This window comes from Dendrobates tinctorius, unplaced genomic scaffold, assembly GCF_039654945.1.
Source record: "Dendrobates tinctorius isolate UK_male_01 unplaced genomic scaffold, ASM3965494v1 ptg000231l, whole genome shotgun sequence".
Lineage (NCBI taxonomy): Eukaryota > Metazoa > Chordata > Amphibia > Anura > Dendrobatidae > Dendrobates > Dendrobates tinctorius.
This window is the reverse complement of record NW_027361898.1, coordinates 23,667,101-23,684,628: the sequence shown is the minus strand read 5'-3', so window position 1 is coordinate 23,684,628 and position 17,528 is coordinate 23,667,101. Positions and strand designations below refer to the sequence as shown.

Sequence of the window (17,528 nt, the reverse complement as noted above, 5' to 3'; positions counted from 1 at the left end):
CCCTCCAACCCTCATCACCATGAGGTCTGCGCCTCCAGGGTTGGTTAATGGTGAGGGTTGAGATTTGTCCCTACTCCCCCGCAGCACACCTGCTGCACACACCAGGAGGGGAAGGGGACGGGAAATGGAGGAAATATACACTCGCTGGTCGCCTCCACACAACCAGGAGGGCGGCTTCTTCGATGGTATAGAAGATATGGCGTAAACCCCGCGGACTATCACACCAGTCAGCTCACCACAGGGGCGTACCCCTTCACCTCGGGGAATACCAGGCAGCTCCGTGGGGCACCATTCCTCCCACCTGCCTGGGTGCGCCCGCATGCATGAACCAGTCCCGCTCCCCAGCAGCGACTCTAGGGGGCTTTAGCCAGACCGCAGCCGCCATTTTTTTGATTTTCTGGTTAGCTGAGCAGAGGCCCCAGACCCTGATAACTGCTGCTGCAGCGGCTCTAACACACCATGCCGCTCCCCACTCACCTCAGTGAGGCCCGGCAGCAATTACTAACAGGTCTCCACATGGCCAAAGCTCACCAGAAAAAAAAAACTGTATGGCCTGTGATAATGTCATGGTCACGTGTGTCTGGACGCAGATGATACCGCAAGGCGGACCCATAACACACGTGACCCTGGATACAGCGCCTCCAGTGGGGCGAATTTAAATAATAAAACGTGTAGATGGACACACCGCCTCCACCTGGCGAATTTAGGTATTACACGTTAATATAAATTCTGGAAACCCCGCCTCCAGTACGGCGAATTTAAATAATAAAGGGGAACCTGGATCACATTAACAATGGTGGGCCCTGCAATAGGGAATAGGGAAGTGGAGACCTCCTAAGCTCCCCTGAGCCAGCGTCCCTGCACTCCTAACGTTCCCTATACAGGCTCCGAACCTGTCGCTGCAAGCGAACCTTAACCCCTTGCTCGCCCTGACCCTAAACCCTCACTAGGGAATGGGTCGGTGCGGAGACTAATCCCACCCCTGCACTAATAACACACGAGGAAAGAGACAATACAGGGGGAACACCACTTAGCTTTGCTCTGTTGCGTGCGCTCCTAGCAACAGAGCCCACCACCTGCGTGCATCTTCTCCTCCACCTGGATCCATCACCTTAGTGCAGCCTTGGAGCAGAGTCCACCACCAGTTGCTGCTGCTTAGAAACAGAGTCCCCAAGATGAGTCCAGCTTCTGCCACGAAGTCGAGCATGCTTGAATCCAGCTCAGCAGCCAAGTCCCACATGGTGAGTGCCACTCTCCATAGTCGCCTCTCCACCAGTCCATGCAGACACTTCCCGCCGACACCATCACTGCGACCCCACCACACCATGCCAGCCCTTCGTCCAGACACCATAGCTGAAACACATCCCCCCTGGCTAAGCAGCGCAGGACTCCTCTCCAGCTCCATCCTTCCACCAGGCTCTCCAACTCAGAGTGAACACAATCTCACAATATCACAGGCAGTGATTGCACACCCCTAGCACACCTTTATAGGGTGTCACACCTGATACATAATTAAGTGCACAAAAACCTAAAGTGCAATACCACTAACCACCACTGGGGACAGTCAAGACACCTTGGAACTTTCCAAAGTAAAAAAAGTTCACTCAGTGCAATTTAAAACTGTCAGATCATGACACTGAAACTGGGCACTCCACCACAAGGTATATGTTGAAGGTCTTAATTTGCACAAAAAACCCACATAGTAGGCCTGTGAATTATATCGCACAATATCAAATAAACTGAAGCTCCTATTCTAATATTGCTACTTTTATTCAGGTTTTAATTTTATATATTAAATTATTACATTTTTTACAAAACATACACACTTGGATTTCTTGATCAGCACCTGGTGAACGAACAGTTCTTGTCCACCACTAGATGAGAACTTTCCCTGGCCACGACAAAGGAGCAGAACGGTCATGAGCCGAATTGTGATAACTGAGCAGCGCTGGAATAAGCCACAGCGAAGTTAGTAATTATCCAGCTGCCACAGCCCACTTCACACTTTCCAAGTATCTTGAAGCTTTATTATGAGCTAACATAAGAACATAATTATAGCACTCAGTAGGGTGTGAAGGTGTAGACGAAAGCCAGCAGATCAACTTATCTTCCGAGTCATACCACTAGATAAGCAGGCATATCAGAGCGAGAGTTTGTGCTTTCTGAACCATAGATTAGAACTGCTTCAAGAGTTTCAGCAACTGGCAAAAAGCAAATTGTATTCAGTAACCTCACTGAATGCAATTTGCTGATGGTGCAACCATCATAAGGGCACTGAATGCAATTTGCTTTATGTTGGTTGTACCACCAAAAAACTAAAGAGGACTGATTAGTACATGTTAGACTACTAATATCTCAGACACATACAGAACTGTCACCTCATTGGTGTAAACTGTAGAAATTATTTCCCTTCAGACATATATGCATATCAACACACCTGGAGTCACTAAGCTGTCACAGTTACTAATTCAATATACAATATTCTCAGTAGGGTCATACAATGGTCATTTCCCCCCGGAGTGGGAGAATTAGCAGTCAGAAGCACAATTTGTGTTACTGGACAATTTTCTGCTGTTAGTTTGTTTGATATTGCACATTCTGGCATGGAGCCACAAAGGTTCAGTAATGTTTCACTGGTTATTGTTAAATGCATAAGATTTATTTTTTCTTTTATGATTAGCTATATGTTTCATTGTCTTTATTTCAAACTGGTGGCAGCTATGAGCAGCAGAATTCATTCCCAAAACTAGAAAGCCATGCCTTGCTTGTCACAGCATTTGTAACATGGAAATAAAGCTTCAGTTTCTGAAAGCAATGGGTCAAGACCTAACAACTGATGACTTATAGGTCATCAATATGAGATCAGAAAGGGTCTGGCGCCTTCCGTTGATCAGGTGAAATCTACTCTGTCAGCGCACAGAACCAAACAAAGTTGGGGGTAGAACAGAACAGCCCCGACATTGCTTCCTGCCACTGCAGACTACCATGGATAAAGAAGTTGTCCACTACTTGGACAACTCCTTGTCATACCCCGTACTTGGCCCCGGTAAAATAAAAAAGTTAATGTACACCTCTGGTGCTGGCACCGTTTCCGTGGTGTCGGCAACCGCTTTCCCAGGACTCTTGTGCGATGCTGTGACACGTGTCATGGTGCTGGATGAGAGGAACTTTATGTGTGGGGTCAGGAGGGGTTTACAGGGTGGATGTAGCAGAGCTATGCGTGTACGAGGTGTACGGAGCTGAACTGTGTGTGCACCAGGTGTGAGGATCGGAGCTGCGTGTGTACAAGGTGTATGGAGCGGAGCCGTGTGTGTACTTGGTGTACGGAGCGGAGACATGTGTGTACTTGGTGTACGGAGCGGAGCCGTGTGTGTACGGGGCGTACGAAACGGAGCCCTGTGTATGAAGTGTACCAAGCTGAGCCGTGTGTGTGCGGAGCAGAGCTGTGTGTTTACGGGGTGTACGGAGTGGAGCTGCATGAGTAGGAGGTGTAAAGAGCGTGGCCGCGTACGTACGGAGCAGAGCCGCACGTTAACGAGGTTTACGGAGTGGAGCCCTGTGTGTACTGAGTGAAGCCGTGTGTGCGAGATGTTCGGAGCGGAGCCATGTGCGTACGAGACATACAAAGCGGAACCGTGTGTGTATGAGGTCGGTGCATGGTGGGGAGCATTCGTACCTCCCAACCGTCCCGGATCCAGCGGGACAGTGCCAATATTGAGAGTCTGCCCCGCTGTCCCGGCCGGGAGCTTACTTTTTCCATGGACAAAGGATTACATGGCGGAGCCCGAGGAGCACTTTAAAATTCGCACGTGACATTCCACCGGAAGTGACGTGCTGGAAGCTGACTGGAAATTAGGTAATTGTGACGGAACCATAGAGGCACTTCAGGGAATGCTTCAGATCCATCACCGTGTCCTCCTCCGTCAGCGCGGACAGCAGGATCGCCTTGGAATCGGGGATGACGGCCATGTGAGCGGATCATGGTATGTCCTGCAGCGGGAGGCTCAGGTGGGCATTACAATGGGAGCCGGGCTGCTATAGTATGTTTCTAGAATCTTTCCTTCTCTGTTTCTTTCTCTCTGTTCTTTCTTTCTGTTCTTCCTTTCCCTCTCTCTCTGTTGTTCTTTCTTTCTTTCCCCTCTTTCATTCTCTCTCTGTTCTTTCTTTCTTTTCCTCAGTACCAGTCAGTGTGCCCATAGTACCAGCCACTGTGCCCTCAGTACCAGCCAGTGTGATCAGCAGTGCTAAATGGGTACGGTTGGGCGTGGACATGGGTGTGACTAGTTGTGAAATAGGTGTGGTCAGGGTGTGGCCTAACATTTGCCTTTGACCCTCTTTCCCTTCTTCAAAAGATGGGAGGTATGTATAACAGCGATATATATCGCACATTCCCCATATATAACAGCGCTATATTCCGCACATTCCCAGTATATAACAGCGCTATATACCGCACATTCCCCGTATATAACAGCCCCATATACCGCACACTCCCCGTATATAACAGCCCCATATACCGCACACTCCCCGTATATAACAGCTCCATATACCGCACATTACCCGTATGTAACAGCGCTATATGTCGCAAATTCCCCGTATATAACAGCGCTATATGGCGCACATTCCCCGTATATAACAGCGCTATACACTGCACATTTCCCGTATATAACAGTGCTAATATACTGCACATTCCCCGTATATAACAGCGCTATATACCGCACATTCCCCGTATATAACAGCGCTAATATACTGCACATTCCCCGTATATAACAGCCCCATATACCGCACATTCCCCGTATATAACAGCGCTATATACTGCACATTCCCCGTATATAACAGCGCTATATACCGCACATTCCCCGTATATAACAGCTCCATATACCGCACATTCCCCGTATATAACAGCTCCATATACCGCACATTCCCCGTATATAACAGCTCCATATACCGCACATTCCCCGTATATAACAGCGCTATATACCGCACATTCCCCGTATATAACAGCGCTATAAGCCGCACATTCCCCGTATATAACAGCGCTATATACCGCACATTCCCCGTATATAACAGCTCCATATACCGCACATTCCCCGAATATAACAGCGCTATATACCGCACATTCCCCGTATATAACAGCTCCATATATCGCACATTCCCTGTATATAACAGCTCCATATACCGCACATTCCCCGTATATAACAGCGCTATATACAGCACATTCCCCGTATATAACAGCGCTATAAGCCGCACATTCCCCGTATATAACAGCGCTATATACCGCACATTCCCCGTATATAACAGCGCTATATACCGCACATTCCCCGAATATAACAGCGCTATATACCGCACATTCCCCGTATATAACAGCGCTATATACCGCACATTCCCAGTATATAACAGAGCTATATACCGCACATTCCCCGTATGTAACAGCGCTATATACCGCACATTCCCCGTATATAACAGCCCTATATACCGCACATTCCCCGTATATAACAGCGCTATATACCGCACATTCCCCGTATATAACAGCCCTATATACCGCACATTCCCCGTATATAACAGCGCTATATACCGCACATTCCCCGTATATAACAGCTCCATATACCGCACACTCCCCGTATATAACAGCTGCATATACCGCACATTACCCGTATGTAACAGCGCTATATGTCGCAAATTCCCCGTATATAACAGCGCTATATGGCGCACATTCCCCGTATATAACAGCGCTATACACTGCACATTTCCCGTATATAACAGTGCTAATATACTGCACATTCCCCGTATATAACAGCGCTATATACCGCACATTCCCCGTATAAAACAGCGCTAATATACTGCACATTCCCCGTATATAACAGCCCCATATACCGCACATTCCCCGTATATAACAGCGCTATATACTGCACATTCCCCGTATATAACAGCGCTATATACCGCACATTACCCGTATATAACAGCTCCATATACCGCACATTCCCCGTATATAACAGCTCCATATACCGCACATTCCCCGTATATAACAGCGCTATATACCGCACATTCCCCGTATATAACAGCGCTATAAGCCGCACATTCCCCGTATATAACAGCGCTATATACCGCACATTCCCCGTATATAACAGCTCCATATACCGCACATTCCCCGAATATAACAGCGCTATATACCGCACATTCCCCGTATATAACAGCGCTATATACCGCACATTCCCCGTATATAACAGCGCTTTATGCCGCACATTCCCCGTATATAACAGCGCTATATGCCGCACATTCCCCGTATATAACAGCGTTATATACCGCACATTCCCAGTATATAACAGCGCTATATACCGCACATTCCCCGTATATAACAGCGCTATATACCGCACATTCCCAGTATATAACAGCGCTATATACCGCACATTCCCCGTATATAACAGCGCTATATACTGCACATTCCCCGTATATAACAGCGCTATATACCGCACATTCCCAGTATATAACAGCGCTATATGCCGCACATTCCCCGTATATAACAGCGCTATATGCCGCACATTCCCCGTATATAACAGCGTTATATACCGCACATTCCCAGTATATAACAGCGCTATATACCGCACATTCCCCGTATATAACAGCGCTATATACCGCATATAACCAGCACAGGACAGGACCCCACGTCACGAACATTCCGCTGTCATGTGGTGATGACTCCTCCCTTTTTACCAGGGAGACGGGAAGCTCGGTCATGTGATCTCTGACTCTCGCGAGATTACTCTAGTCCCGGATCTCAGTGTGTGACTCCCGACCCGGGCACAAAGTGACAGCGCGGCTGGAGAGAGAATGTGAGAGTGAGGAGCGACCGCGGACCCAGGGATGGCGCCCCGGCTCCGGGCTGTGAGATAGGTGGGTGTCGCGGCCTCTGACTGCTGCTCCTCCAGGTGAGCGCCGCACTGACTGCTGGGGCTGGTGGTGCAGGTAGTGCTGGGGCTGGTGGTGCAGGTAGTGCTGGGGCTGATGGTGCAGGTAGTGCTGGGGCTGGTGGTGCAGGTAGTGCTGGGGCTGGTGGTGCAGGTAGTGCGGGGGCTGATGGTGCAGGTAGTGCGGGGGCTGGTGGTGCAGGTAGTGCGGGGGCTGGTGGTGCAGGTAGTGCGGGGGCTGGTGGTGCAGGTAGTGCTGGGGCTGGTGGTGCAGGTAGTGCGGGGGCTGGTGGTGCAGGTAGTGCGGGGGCTGATGGTGCAGGTAGTGCTGGGGCTGGTGGTGCAGGTAGTGCTGGGGCTGGTGGTGCAGGTAGTGCTGGGGCTGGTGGTGCAGGTAGTGCTGGGGCTGGTGGTGCAGGTAGTGCGGGGGCTGATGGTGCAGGTAGTGCTGGGGCTGATGGTGCAGGTAGTGCTGGGGCTGGTGGTGCAGGTAGTGCTGGGGCTGGTGGTGCAGGTAGTGCTGGGGCTGGTGGTGCAGGTAGTGCTGGGGCTGGTGGTGCAGGTAGTGCGGGGGCTGGTGGTGCAGGTAGTGCGGGGGCTGGTGGTGCAGGTAGTGCGGGGGCTGGTGGTGCAGGTAGTGCGGGGGCTGGTGGTGCAGGTAGTGCGGGGGCTGGTGGTGCAGGTAGTGCGGGGGCTGATGGTGCAGGTAGTGCTGGGGCTGGTGGTGCAGGTAGTGCGGGGGCTGATGGTGCAGGTAGTGCTGGGGCTGGTGGTGCAGGTAGTGCTGGGGCTGGTGGTGCAGGTAGTGCTGGGGCTGGTGGTGCAGGTAGTGCTGGGGCTGGTGGTGCAGGTAGTGCTGGGGCTGGTGGTGCAGGTAGTGCTGGGGCTGGTGGTGCAGGTAGTGCTGGGGCTGGTGGTGCAGGTAGTGCTGGGGCTGGTGGTGCAGGTAGTGCTGGGGCTGGTGGTGCAGGTAGTGCGGGGGCTGGTGGTGCAGGTAGTGCGGGGGCTGGTGGTGCAGGTAGTGCTGGGGCTGGTGGTGCAGGTAGTGCTGGGGCTGGTGGTGCAGGTAGTGCTGGGGCTGGTGGTGCAGGTAGTGCTGGGGCTGGTGGTGCAGGTAGTGCTGGGGCTGGTGGTGCAGGTAGTGCTGGGGCTGGTGGTGCAGGTAGTGCTGGGGCTGGTGGTGCAGGTAGTGCTGGGGCTGCTCTCTACTCATCTCGTCCAACCGATACTGCAGCATGGGCGCAAATCGCCTGTCATCTATCTATCATCATTACTGCACCCCCCATACACAGTGCGATACATGGAGCAGAATGGGAACTTCCACATAGGTGGATATCTGTGTCTGCCTGTATCTGGCTGTCTGTATCTATTTATCTGCCTGGCTGTCTGTATCTATCTATCTGGCTGTCTGTATCTATCTGGCTGGCTGTATCTATCTGGCTGGCTGTATCTATCTGGCTGGCTGTATCTTGCTGGCTGTCTGTATCTGCCTGGCTGTCTGTATATCTATCTATCTGCCTGCCTGGCTGTCTGTATCTGCCTGCCTGGCTGTCTGTATCTGCCTGCCTGGCTGTCTGTATCTGCCTGCCTGGCTGTCTGTATCTATCTATGTATCTGCCTGCCTGGCTGTCTGTATCTATCTATCTATCTGCCGCGCCTGCCTGGCTGTCTGTATCTATCTATGTATCTGCCTGCCTGCCTGTCTGTATCTATCTATCTATCTGCCGTGCCTGCCTGGCTGTCTGTATCTATCTATCTATCTGCCTGCCTGGCTGTCTGTATCTATCTATGTATCTGCCTGCCTGGCTGTCTGTATCTATCTATCTGCCTGCCTGGCTGTCTGTATCTATCTATCTATCTGCCTGCCTGGCTGTCTGTATCTATCTATCTATCTGCCTGCCTGGCTGTCTGTATCTTGCTGGCTGTCTGTATCTGCCTGGCTGTCTGTATATCTATCTATCTGCCTGCCTGGCTGTCTGTATCTGCCTGCCTGGCTGTCTGTATCTGCCTGCCTGGCTGTCTGTATCTGCCTGCCTGGCTGTCTGTATCTGCCTGCCTGGCTGTCTGTATCTATCTATGTATCTGCCTGCCTGGCTGTCTGTATCTATGTATCTGCCTGCCTGGCTGTCTGTATCTATGTATCTGCCTGCCTGGCTGTCTGTATCTATCTATGTATCTGCCTGCCTGGCTGTCTGTATCTATCTATGTATCTGCCTGCCTGGCTGTCTGTATCTATCTATCTGCCTGCCTGGCTGTCTGTATCTATCTATCTATCTGCCTGCCTGGCTGTCTGTATCTATCTATCTATCTGCCTGCCTGGCTGTCTGTATCTATCTATCTATCTGCCTGCCTGGCTGTCTGTATCTATCTATCTGCCTGCCTGCCTGTCTGTATCTATCTATCTATCTGCCGCGCCTGGCTGTCTGTATCTATCTATCTGCCTGCCTGCCTGCCTGTCTGTATCTATCTATCTATCTGCCGCGCCTGGCTGTCTGTATCTATCTATCTGCCTGCCTGTCTGTATCTATCTATCTATCTATCTGCCTGCCTGCCTGGCTGTCTGTATCTTCCTGGCTGTCTGTATCTATCTATCTATCTGCCTGCCTGCCTGGCTGTCTGTATCTGCCTGGCTGTCTGTTTCTATCTATCTGCCTGGCTGTCTGTTTCTATCTATCTGCCTGGCTGCCTGTATCTATCTGCCTGCCTGGCTGCCTGTATCTATCTGCCGCGCCTACCTGGCTGGCTGTATCTGCCGGCCTGGCTGTATCTGCCGGCCTGGCTGTATCTGCCGGCCTGGCTGTATCTGCCGGCCTGGCTGTATCTGCCTCTATCTATCTGCCGGCCTGGCTGTATCTGCCTCTATCTATCTGCCGGCCTGGCTGTATCTGCCTCTATCTATCTGCCGGCCTGGCTGTATCTGCCTCTATCTATCTGCCGGCCTGGCTGTATCTGCATCTATCTATCTGCCGGCCTGGCTGTCTGTATCTATCGTATCTATCTGCCGGCCTGGCTGTCTGTATCTATCGTATCTATCTGCCGGCCTGGCTGTCTGTATCTATCTGCCGGCCTGGCTGTCTGTATCTATCGTATCTATCTATCTGCCTGCCTGGCTGTCTGTATCTATCTGCCGGCCTGGCTGTCTGTATCTATCTATCTGCCTGCCTGGCTGTCTGTATCTATCTATCTGCCTGCCTGGCTGTCTGTATCTATCTATCTGCCGGACTGGCTGTCTGTATCTGTCTGCCTGCCTGGCTGTCTGTATCTGTCTGCCTGCCTGGCTGTCTGTATCTGTCTGCCTGCCTGGCTGTCTGTATCTGTCTGCCTACCTGGCTGTCTGTATCTGTCTGCCTGCCTGGCTGTCTGTATCTGTCTGGCTGTCTGTATCTGTCTGCCTGCCTGGCTGTCTGTATCTATTTATCTATCTGCCTGCCTGGCTGTCTGTATCTATTTATCTATCTGCCTGCCTGGCTGTCTGTCTGTATCTATCTGCCTGCCTGGCTGTCTGTCTGTATCTATCTGCCTGCCTGGCTGTCTGTCTGTATCTATCTGCCTGCCTGGCTGTCTGTCTGTATCTATCTGCCTGCCTGGCTGTCTGTCTGTATCTATCTGCCTGCCTGGCTGTCTGTCTGTATCTATCTGCCTGCCTGGCTGTCTGTCTGTATCTATCTGCCTGCCTGGCTGTCTGTCTGTATCTATCTGCCTGCCTGGCTGTCTGTCTGTATCTATCTGCCTGCCTGGCTGTCTGTCTGTATCTATCTGCCTGCCTGGCTGTCTGTATCTATCTGCCTGCCTGGCTGTCTGTATCTATCTGCCTGCCTGGCTGTCTGTATCTATCTGCCTGCCTGGCTGTCTGTATCTATCTGCCTGCCTGCCTGGCTGTCTGTATCTATCTGCCTGCCTGCCTGGCTGTCTGTATCTATCTGCCTGCCTGCCTGGCTGTATGTATCTATCTATCTGCCTGCCTGGCTGTCTGTATGTATCTATCTATCTGCCTGCCTGGCTGTCTGTATGTATCTATCTATCTGCCTGCCTGGCTGTCTGTATCTGTCTGGCTGTCTGTATCTGTCTGCCTGCCTGGCTGTCTGTATCTATCTGCCTGCCTGGCTGTCTGTATCTATCTGCCTGCCTGGCTGTCTGTATCTATCTGCCTGCCTGGCTGTCTGTATCTATCTGCCTGCCTGGCTGTCTGTATCTATCTGCCTGCCTGGCTGTCTGTATCTATCTGCCTGCCTGCCTGGCTGTCTGTATCTATCTGCCTGCCTGCCTGGCTGTCTGTATCTATCTGCCTGCCTGCCTGGCTGTCTGTATCTATCTGCCTGCCTGCCTGGCTGTCTGTATCTATCTGCCTGCCTGCCTGGCTGTCTGTATCTATCTGCCTGCCTGCCTGGCTGTCTGTATCTATCTGCCTGCCTGCCTGGCTGTCTGTATCTATCTGCCTGCCTGGCTGTCTGTATGTATCTATCTATCTGCCTGCCTGGCTGTCTGTATCTGTCTGGCTGTCTGTATCTGTCTGCCTGCCTGGCTGTCTGTATCTATTTATCTATCTGCCTGCCTGGCTGTCTGTCTGTATCTATCTGCCTGCCTGGCTGTCTGTCTGTATCTATCTGCCTGCCTGGCTGTCTGTCTGTATCTATCTGCCTGCCTGCCTGGCTGTCTGTCTGTATCTATCTGCCTGCCTGGCTGTCTGTCTGTATCTATCTGCCTGCCTGCCTGGCTGTCTGTATCTATCTGCCTGCCTGCCTGGCTGTCTGTATCTATCTGCCTGCCTGCCTGGCTGTCTGTATCTATCTGCCTGCCTGCCTGGCTGTCTGTATCTATCTGCCTGCCTGCCTGGCTGTCTGTATCTATCTGCCGGCCTGGCTGTCTGTATCTATCGTATCTATCTGCCGGCCTGGCTGCCTGCATCTATCTTCATGCCTGGCTGTCTGTCACACACACTGGCCGCTGTTCCCAGTACTTGGTGTCAGACATGGATATTATTGTGGTTTTCCAGCTCATTATTAGACTGTACCAATGATCTGGCCGCCGCTGCTTGTGTTATCCTATTCATATTAATGGAACACTGCTATAATTTCTTGATTAAAAAAAGAGCAACAATTGTAACCTGATATTGGTGAGGCCGCAGTGCTCACAGAAACGCCACAGCCTCTAAGCACCTAATGAGGGGAAATGGGGGGTGCTGATAGGTGGACCCCCAGCTGTCTAATATTGGTGGCCCATCCTAGGGAGAAGTATATGTCTGTCGGTGTCCTAATCTTCTATATTCTGGATCTCTCGGCTCCTCTGCCTCCTGACCTCCTGGTGGCCTCGGGTCCATGCGCTCCTCACGCTCAGGCCCGCTGCATAGCTGAGCTGCTGGAGTGAACAGCGCGCTCTGTGTTGCTATCAGAGGCTTTCTAAAGCAAAGGAGGAGCGCAGGCACTCTATAGCTAGTGGGTCCGATGATCAGGCCGGCTTCACAACAGTGCTTACAAGCTCTATAGCAAGAGTTTGTAAGCGCAGTGCTCATTGCCTAGGAGATCGGCCACCTCTGCACTGTATTGCAACAGTAACCAGTAACTTGGGCAACAAGCAGTTAACTTTGGAATTAAGAATCCAGAGATGATTTTCAACAAGTACCAGTATATTAAAAAAAAAGCAACGGAACAAACTTTTTGAGTGGCCTGAAAATATCTGAAGTATGATCACAGGCCAAGACTAGAGAAATGTGTACGTGTGTGAGCTATCCATTGTTCTTCATCTGTAAAGATGATCACTGAGCCTATAAAGGGCTCGGTGATCAATCCCCGCTGTACTTGTCCTCCCCCACTTCTGGACGGCCTCTCCACCACTGCGTCGGTCTTTAGCTGGTGTGTAGCTGTGACATCAGAAATACGGCACCCATGACCGCTGCAGCCAGTCATTGAGCCGTTGTAAAAAATTGTGATCAGTGAAAATAGTTAAACTGTGCGATTGCAATCCTTTGATCCTATGTGTTTGTGTTTCCAGCTGTAGCTGCCGTCTGATTGCCACCATGGCTGACGGCACCTTTCAGTGGCACTTTATTGTCTTGCTTCTTTTCCTTTGTATCTCCGGGAAGTTTAGTGCCTGCTCTGTTTGTACTTCTTTACAGCGTATGTGTTCGTGATGTATTTCCCGGCCAGTGGCCACAGTCTTGGTGAATAACATGACTTCTATCCACCATGCAGGTCCATCCGTATGTATCTGACGGGCGGTCCTTGTTAGTGTCTGTGTAATCCATCCGTATCGGGGGCCGTATAGGAGTCCGCTCCTGGGAGAGCAGCTTGATCTGGTTTTCCTCATGGGCGCACGTCATCCGTCCGTCTTCTCCTCCACACCCTTTCAGGTTCCGAGCTTCTTCCTTGTTCTCTCTGCTCTTCAGCTTCGCACCCATCATTTATTTCTTCTGATTGTAGTTGATATTTCCTGTCGGATAGGTTTTTGGATGTCGCCTCTGTAATGAGCTTTTGCTATTTTATGTAACTTTTCATCTGCGTTTTCCTTGTATATTTCGAGGCTTAATTGACCTAATTACACCTGGTTTGCGTCGTGCACTTCTGTCTGCCTCATCTGTTTTTACATGTAATTATTTACGAGCAGTCATGTTAAATTCCCAATTGCACAAGGGAAAGCTTGTCTTTATTGGCCACCGTCAACCTATGTCATTTTGTTGTCGACAGCCTTTAAATCAATGGTGCATGGCCGCGGCATGGTTTAGTCATTGCTCTCTCATCATTCGTATTATGTACTTGACAAGCTGCGCTCTTCTGATGCTTGAATCTTCACAGGCCTGACGGTCCGTAAGGTGGGTTCACAGTCCATGTGCGGACCTTGGCTTCTGGACTGGCCGGTGGTCTCCTGACCCACACTCCTGATACCTGCTTACAGTCCTCTTTAGATCTGGTTGGATACATATAATAATATATTTCGTCTAAGTGTTTGGACCACAAGGAATTGGGATGATGAATAGTAGAGGAGGCATGGTGATCTTAGTTGCAGACACTAGTACTTTTTATCAAAGATTTTGCCTTTTTATTGAAGGGGTTTTCCCATGAACAAAGTATGGTATATTTTAATCAGCAGATGTTATAAAAATAATAATTTCCATAATTGGATGTGTTTAAATAAAATGTTCCTGTGCTGAGATAATCTGATAAATGTGCCCGTACTGTGTAATGGCTGTGTCTGACCGTACAGGAACATGGTCTGATCATACCACAGCTCCTGGGAAGGGGAGGAAGCAAAAGAGAGTATACAGACAGGACAGCACGGGATCACTGCTGATTCTCTCTGTGAGACAAAACGTTTCACTGCCTGTTCTTAAACGTGTTTTACGTCACAGAAATAAGCAGCTGCGATCCCATGCTGTCCTGTCTGTATCCTCTTTTGTTTCCTGCCCCCTGCCCAGGAGCTGTGGTGTGATCAGACCATGTTCCTGATCATTTATTTTAGACACATCCAATTGTGGAAATCATTATTATTTTAAGATCTATTGATTAAAGTGTGTGTTTGTGGGAAAACCCCTAAGCGTGTCATTTTTCCTTGTATTAGCGAGTATTGCAGAAGAATAGGTTGGACCTATAAACCGTTTCTTGCTTCCTCACCTTCCAGCACCATGGAATGCTGTGTAATATATATTCAGTGCTTGTTTAGGCTGTGGACTTGTGACTTGTGACCCTGATGACATCATCACTTTTCCTTCAGCACCTCTATGTTGCTGTCTGCTTATAATTGGTCAGCATCATACAGGGAGGCAGAAGTACACGCCCCCAGTAAAAACTATCTGTTAACACCCACTTGGACATAACTAACTTTAACTCCTCAGGGGCCAAATATTTGATTGCTAAAATCTTCACAACGAAGAGACGAAATAAAAAAACAAATTAAAAAAAAAAAATGTTTTATTCCAGTTTGCAGCCACTATCCCATGATGTGTCCAGGTTTAACACGGAAGATTTGATGAAAGGCCCTTTTTTTTTCCCTTTACTCAAATCAATATTTAGGTAAATTACCCAGAAAAGTCCTTTTAAGAAATCTGAGACTTGCTTTTCCTGCAGATCACTGCAACACCTCCTCAAATTCATATGTTATCTCATCATGATTGAGATTTTTTTCAAGCCATTTTGAGTTGTTTTAGATTTTTTCTTCTGATGTAGCATCTGCAACAAAATCTGCCAGAGACCCGTCATGTGTGAACTTGGGCAGAGGAGTTCGATGCAGAGGTAGCTTGTTTTTCTCTGAGACAATATGTCTTGAGAGGGATTCGAGGTGGTTAGCTATCCGGCCTGGGGGATTTAATTATAACTCAGTTTGCTTAGAATTTCATTAAAGTATAAATATTTTATAATGTTAATGAGTTGTAGATATATTATAAACACCCTGCGTAATGTGTCCTGAGTATATTACTTGGCCGTGCTACCGGAAGGAAGCATAGCTAGAGGCATCATAGTGTTACTGGCATACGCCGAGTGCCACAAGCCAAAATATATTGTACCCGTACGTTTCTTCATAAGACCATGATTCACAGTTCCGTGCAGAGATTTAGGAAAGGAAACAGAAGAATTGTTATTTTGTAGGAAATAACGGTATCAGGAGAGCAGACTGCTATTTAGCTAGGATGGATTGTTGAAGGGATTTTAGAGAGTACCCGCTGTTTGAATTCTCATTTAATAAATCATATTACACATGACAATCACAACTTGCAGTTGCTTTCCTATCAGAGAAATCTGCTTCTTTCTCCTCCTGGACTGATCTTTTACTCCCAATTCATCGTAGAAGTGTGTCTTCATTGAATTCATATATTACAGTTTTTCACATTACTGAGATGACGGTTGGTGCTTGTAAAATTCTATGGAGGAAGGTGCTAGAGGCACGCAGACATTTTGCTATAAGTTCTCCTGGACCGAAAGTTACAGTTCTCCATAGAGCTTCATGGGCACCAATTGTCATTTCCTATCTCGATAATGGGAAAGCCTGTATTCACTGAAGATATATTGTATGCATGAATTGAAAATTTTGAGTATGAAGTGTCAGTCCAGGAGGAGAATGTAGTGGATTTCTCTAATAAGATATTGTCAAGGGGTTACCGTGAAGGATAGGATGTATGAAATAAAACAACTCAATGGTTATACTTTAAAGGAGCACTCCAGCATATGTTGGTTTTTTTTTTCGTCTAAGGAGTGTACCATATACTAATTACTAAGGATTACTGTAAAAGCTCTTGGTTATTCCCTGCAAATACCTGTGATAGGTACCATTTCTTGATTATTTGACAATTTGTGGCGAACCTGTCAGCAGTTTTGGCCGCTACAAGTTGCGGCCACCGCCTTTCAGGGCTGATATACAGCATTCTATAATGCTGAACATAAGCCCCCGTTCCGATCTGAAAGATAAGAAAAATAACTTTTATTATACTCACCTGCACGGCGGTCCGGGTCCGGTGCCTCCCATCTTCTTGCGATGCTGCCCTCATAGAATCATAGAATCGTAGAGTTGGAAGGGACCTCCTGGGCCATCTGGTCCAACCCCCTGCTCAAAGCAGGATTCGCTAAATCATCCCAGTCAGATGTCTGTCCAGCCTCTGTTTGAAGACTTCCATTGAAGGAGAACTCACCACTTCTCGTGGCAGCCTGTTCCACTCATTGATCACTCTAACTGTCAAAAAGTTTTTTCTAATATCTAATCTGTGTCTCCTCCCATTCAGTTTCATCCCATTGCTTCTAGTCTTTCCTTGTGCAAATGAGAATAAAGTTGATCCTTCTACAATGTGACAGCCCTTTAGATATTTGTAGACAGCTATTAAGTCTCCTCTCAGTCTTCTCTTTTGCAAACTAAACATTCCTAAATCCTGCAACCTTTCCTCATAAGACAGGGTTTGCAGACCGGTCACCATTCTGGTCGCTCTTTTCTGAACTTGCTCCAGTTTGTTGATGTCTTTTTTAAAATGTGGTGCCCAAAACTGGACACAATATTCCAGATGAGGTCTGACCAAAGAGGAGTACAGGGAAATAATGACTTCACGTGATCTAGACTGTATGCTTCTGTTAATACATCCTAGAATTGCATTTGCCTTTTTTGCTGCTGCATCACACTGTTGACTCATATTCAGTCTGTGATCTATTAGTATACCCAAGTCTTTTTCACATGTGCTGTCACTTAGCCCTATTCCTCCCATTCTATATATGCTTTTTTCATTTTTATTGCCCAGATGTAGTACTTTGCATTTCTCCCTGTTAAAAACCATTCTGTTAGTTGCTGCCCACTTCTCCAGTTTATTTAAATCTTTTTGAATCCTCTCTCTCTCTTCTCTAGTATTAGCTATCCCTCCTAGCTTTGTGTCATCAGCAAATTTAATCAGTTTACCCTCAATTCCTTCATCTAAATCGTTGATAAAGATGTTGAACAATACAGGGCCCAGGACAGAGCCCTGTGGTACCCCACTTGAGACATTCTTCCAACTGGATGTGCAGCCATTTATGACCACTCTTTGGGTCCGATCACTAAGCCAGTTATGAATCCACCTAACAATTGCCTTGTCCATTCCATACTTAGTCATTTTTTCAATAAGGATTGTTTGAGAGACTTTGTCAAATGCTTTGCTGAAGTCAAGATATACTATATCTACAG

General features: G+C 48.5%; 1 protein-coding gene across 2 annotated transcripts in view; it reads left to right on the top strand.

Annotated features, from left to right (window-relative positions):
• The first annotated feature begins 6,647 nt into the window (after positions 1 to 6,647).
• The window catches only part of ATP7A (ATPase copper transporting alpha), a 72,658-nt gene continuing 61,777 nt past the window's right edge, over positions 6,648 to 17,528 (top strand). The window contains exon 1 of one of the 2 annotated variants that reach the window (XM_073556197.1): positions 6,648 to 6,888. The gene's annotated coding sequence lies outside the window, so the exon portion shown is untranslated. Of the gene's footprint in view, positions 6,924 to 17,528 lie in introns of both variants that reach the window. The other variant, XM_073556198.1, reaches the window with a different exon arrangement.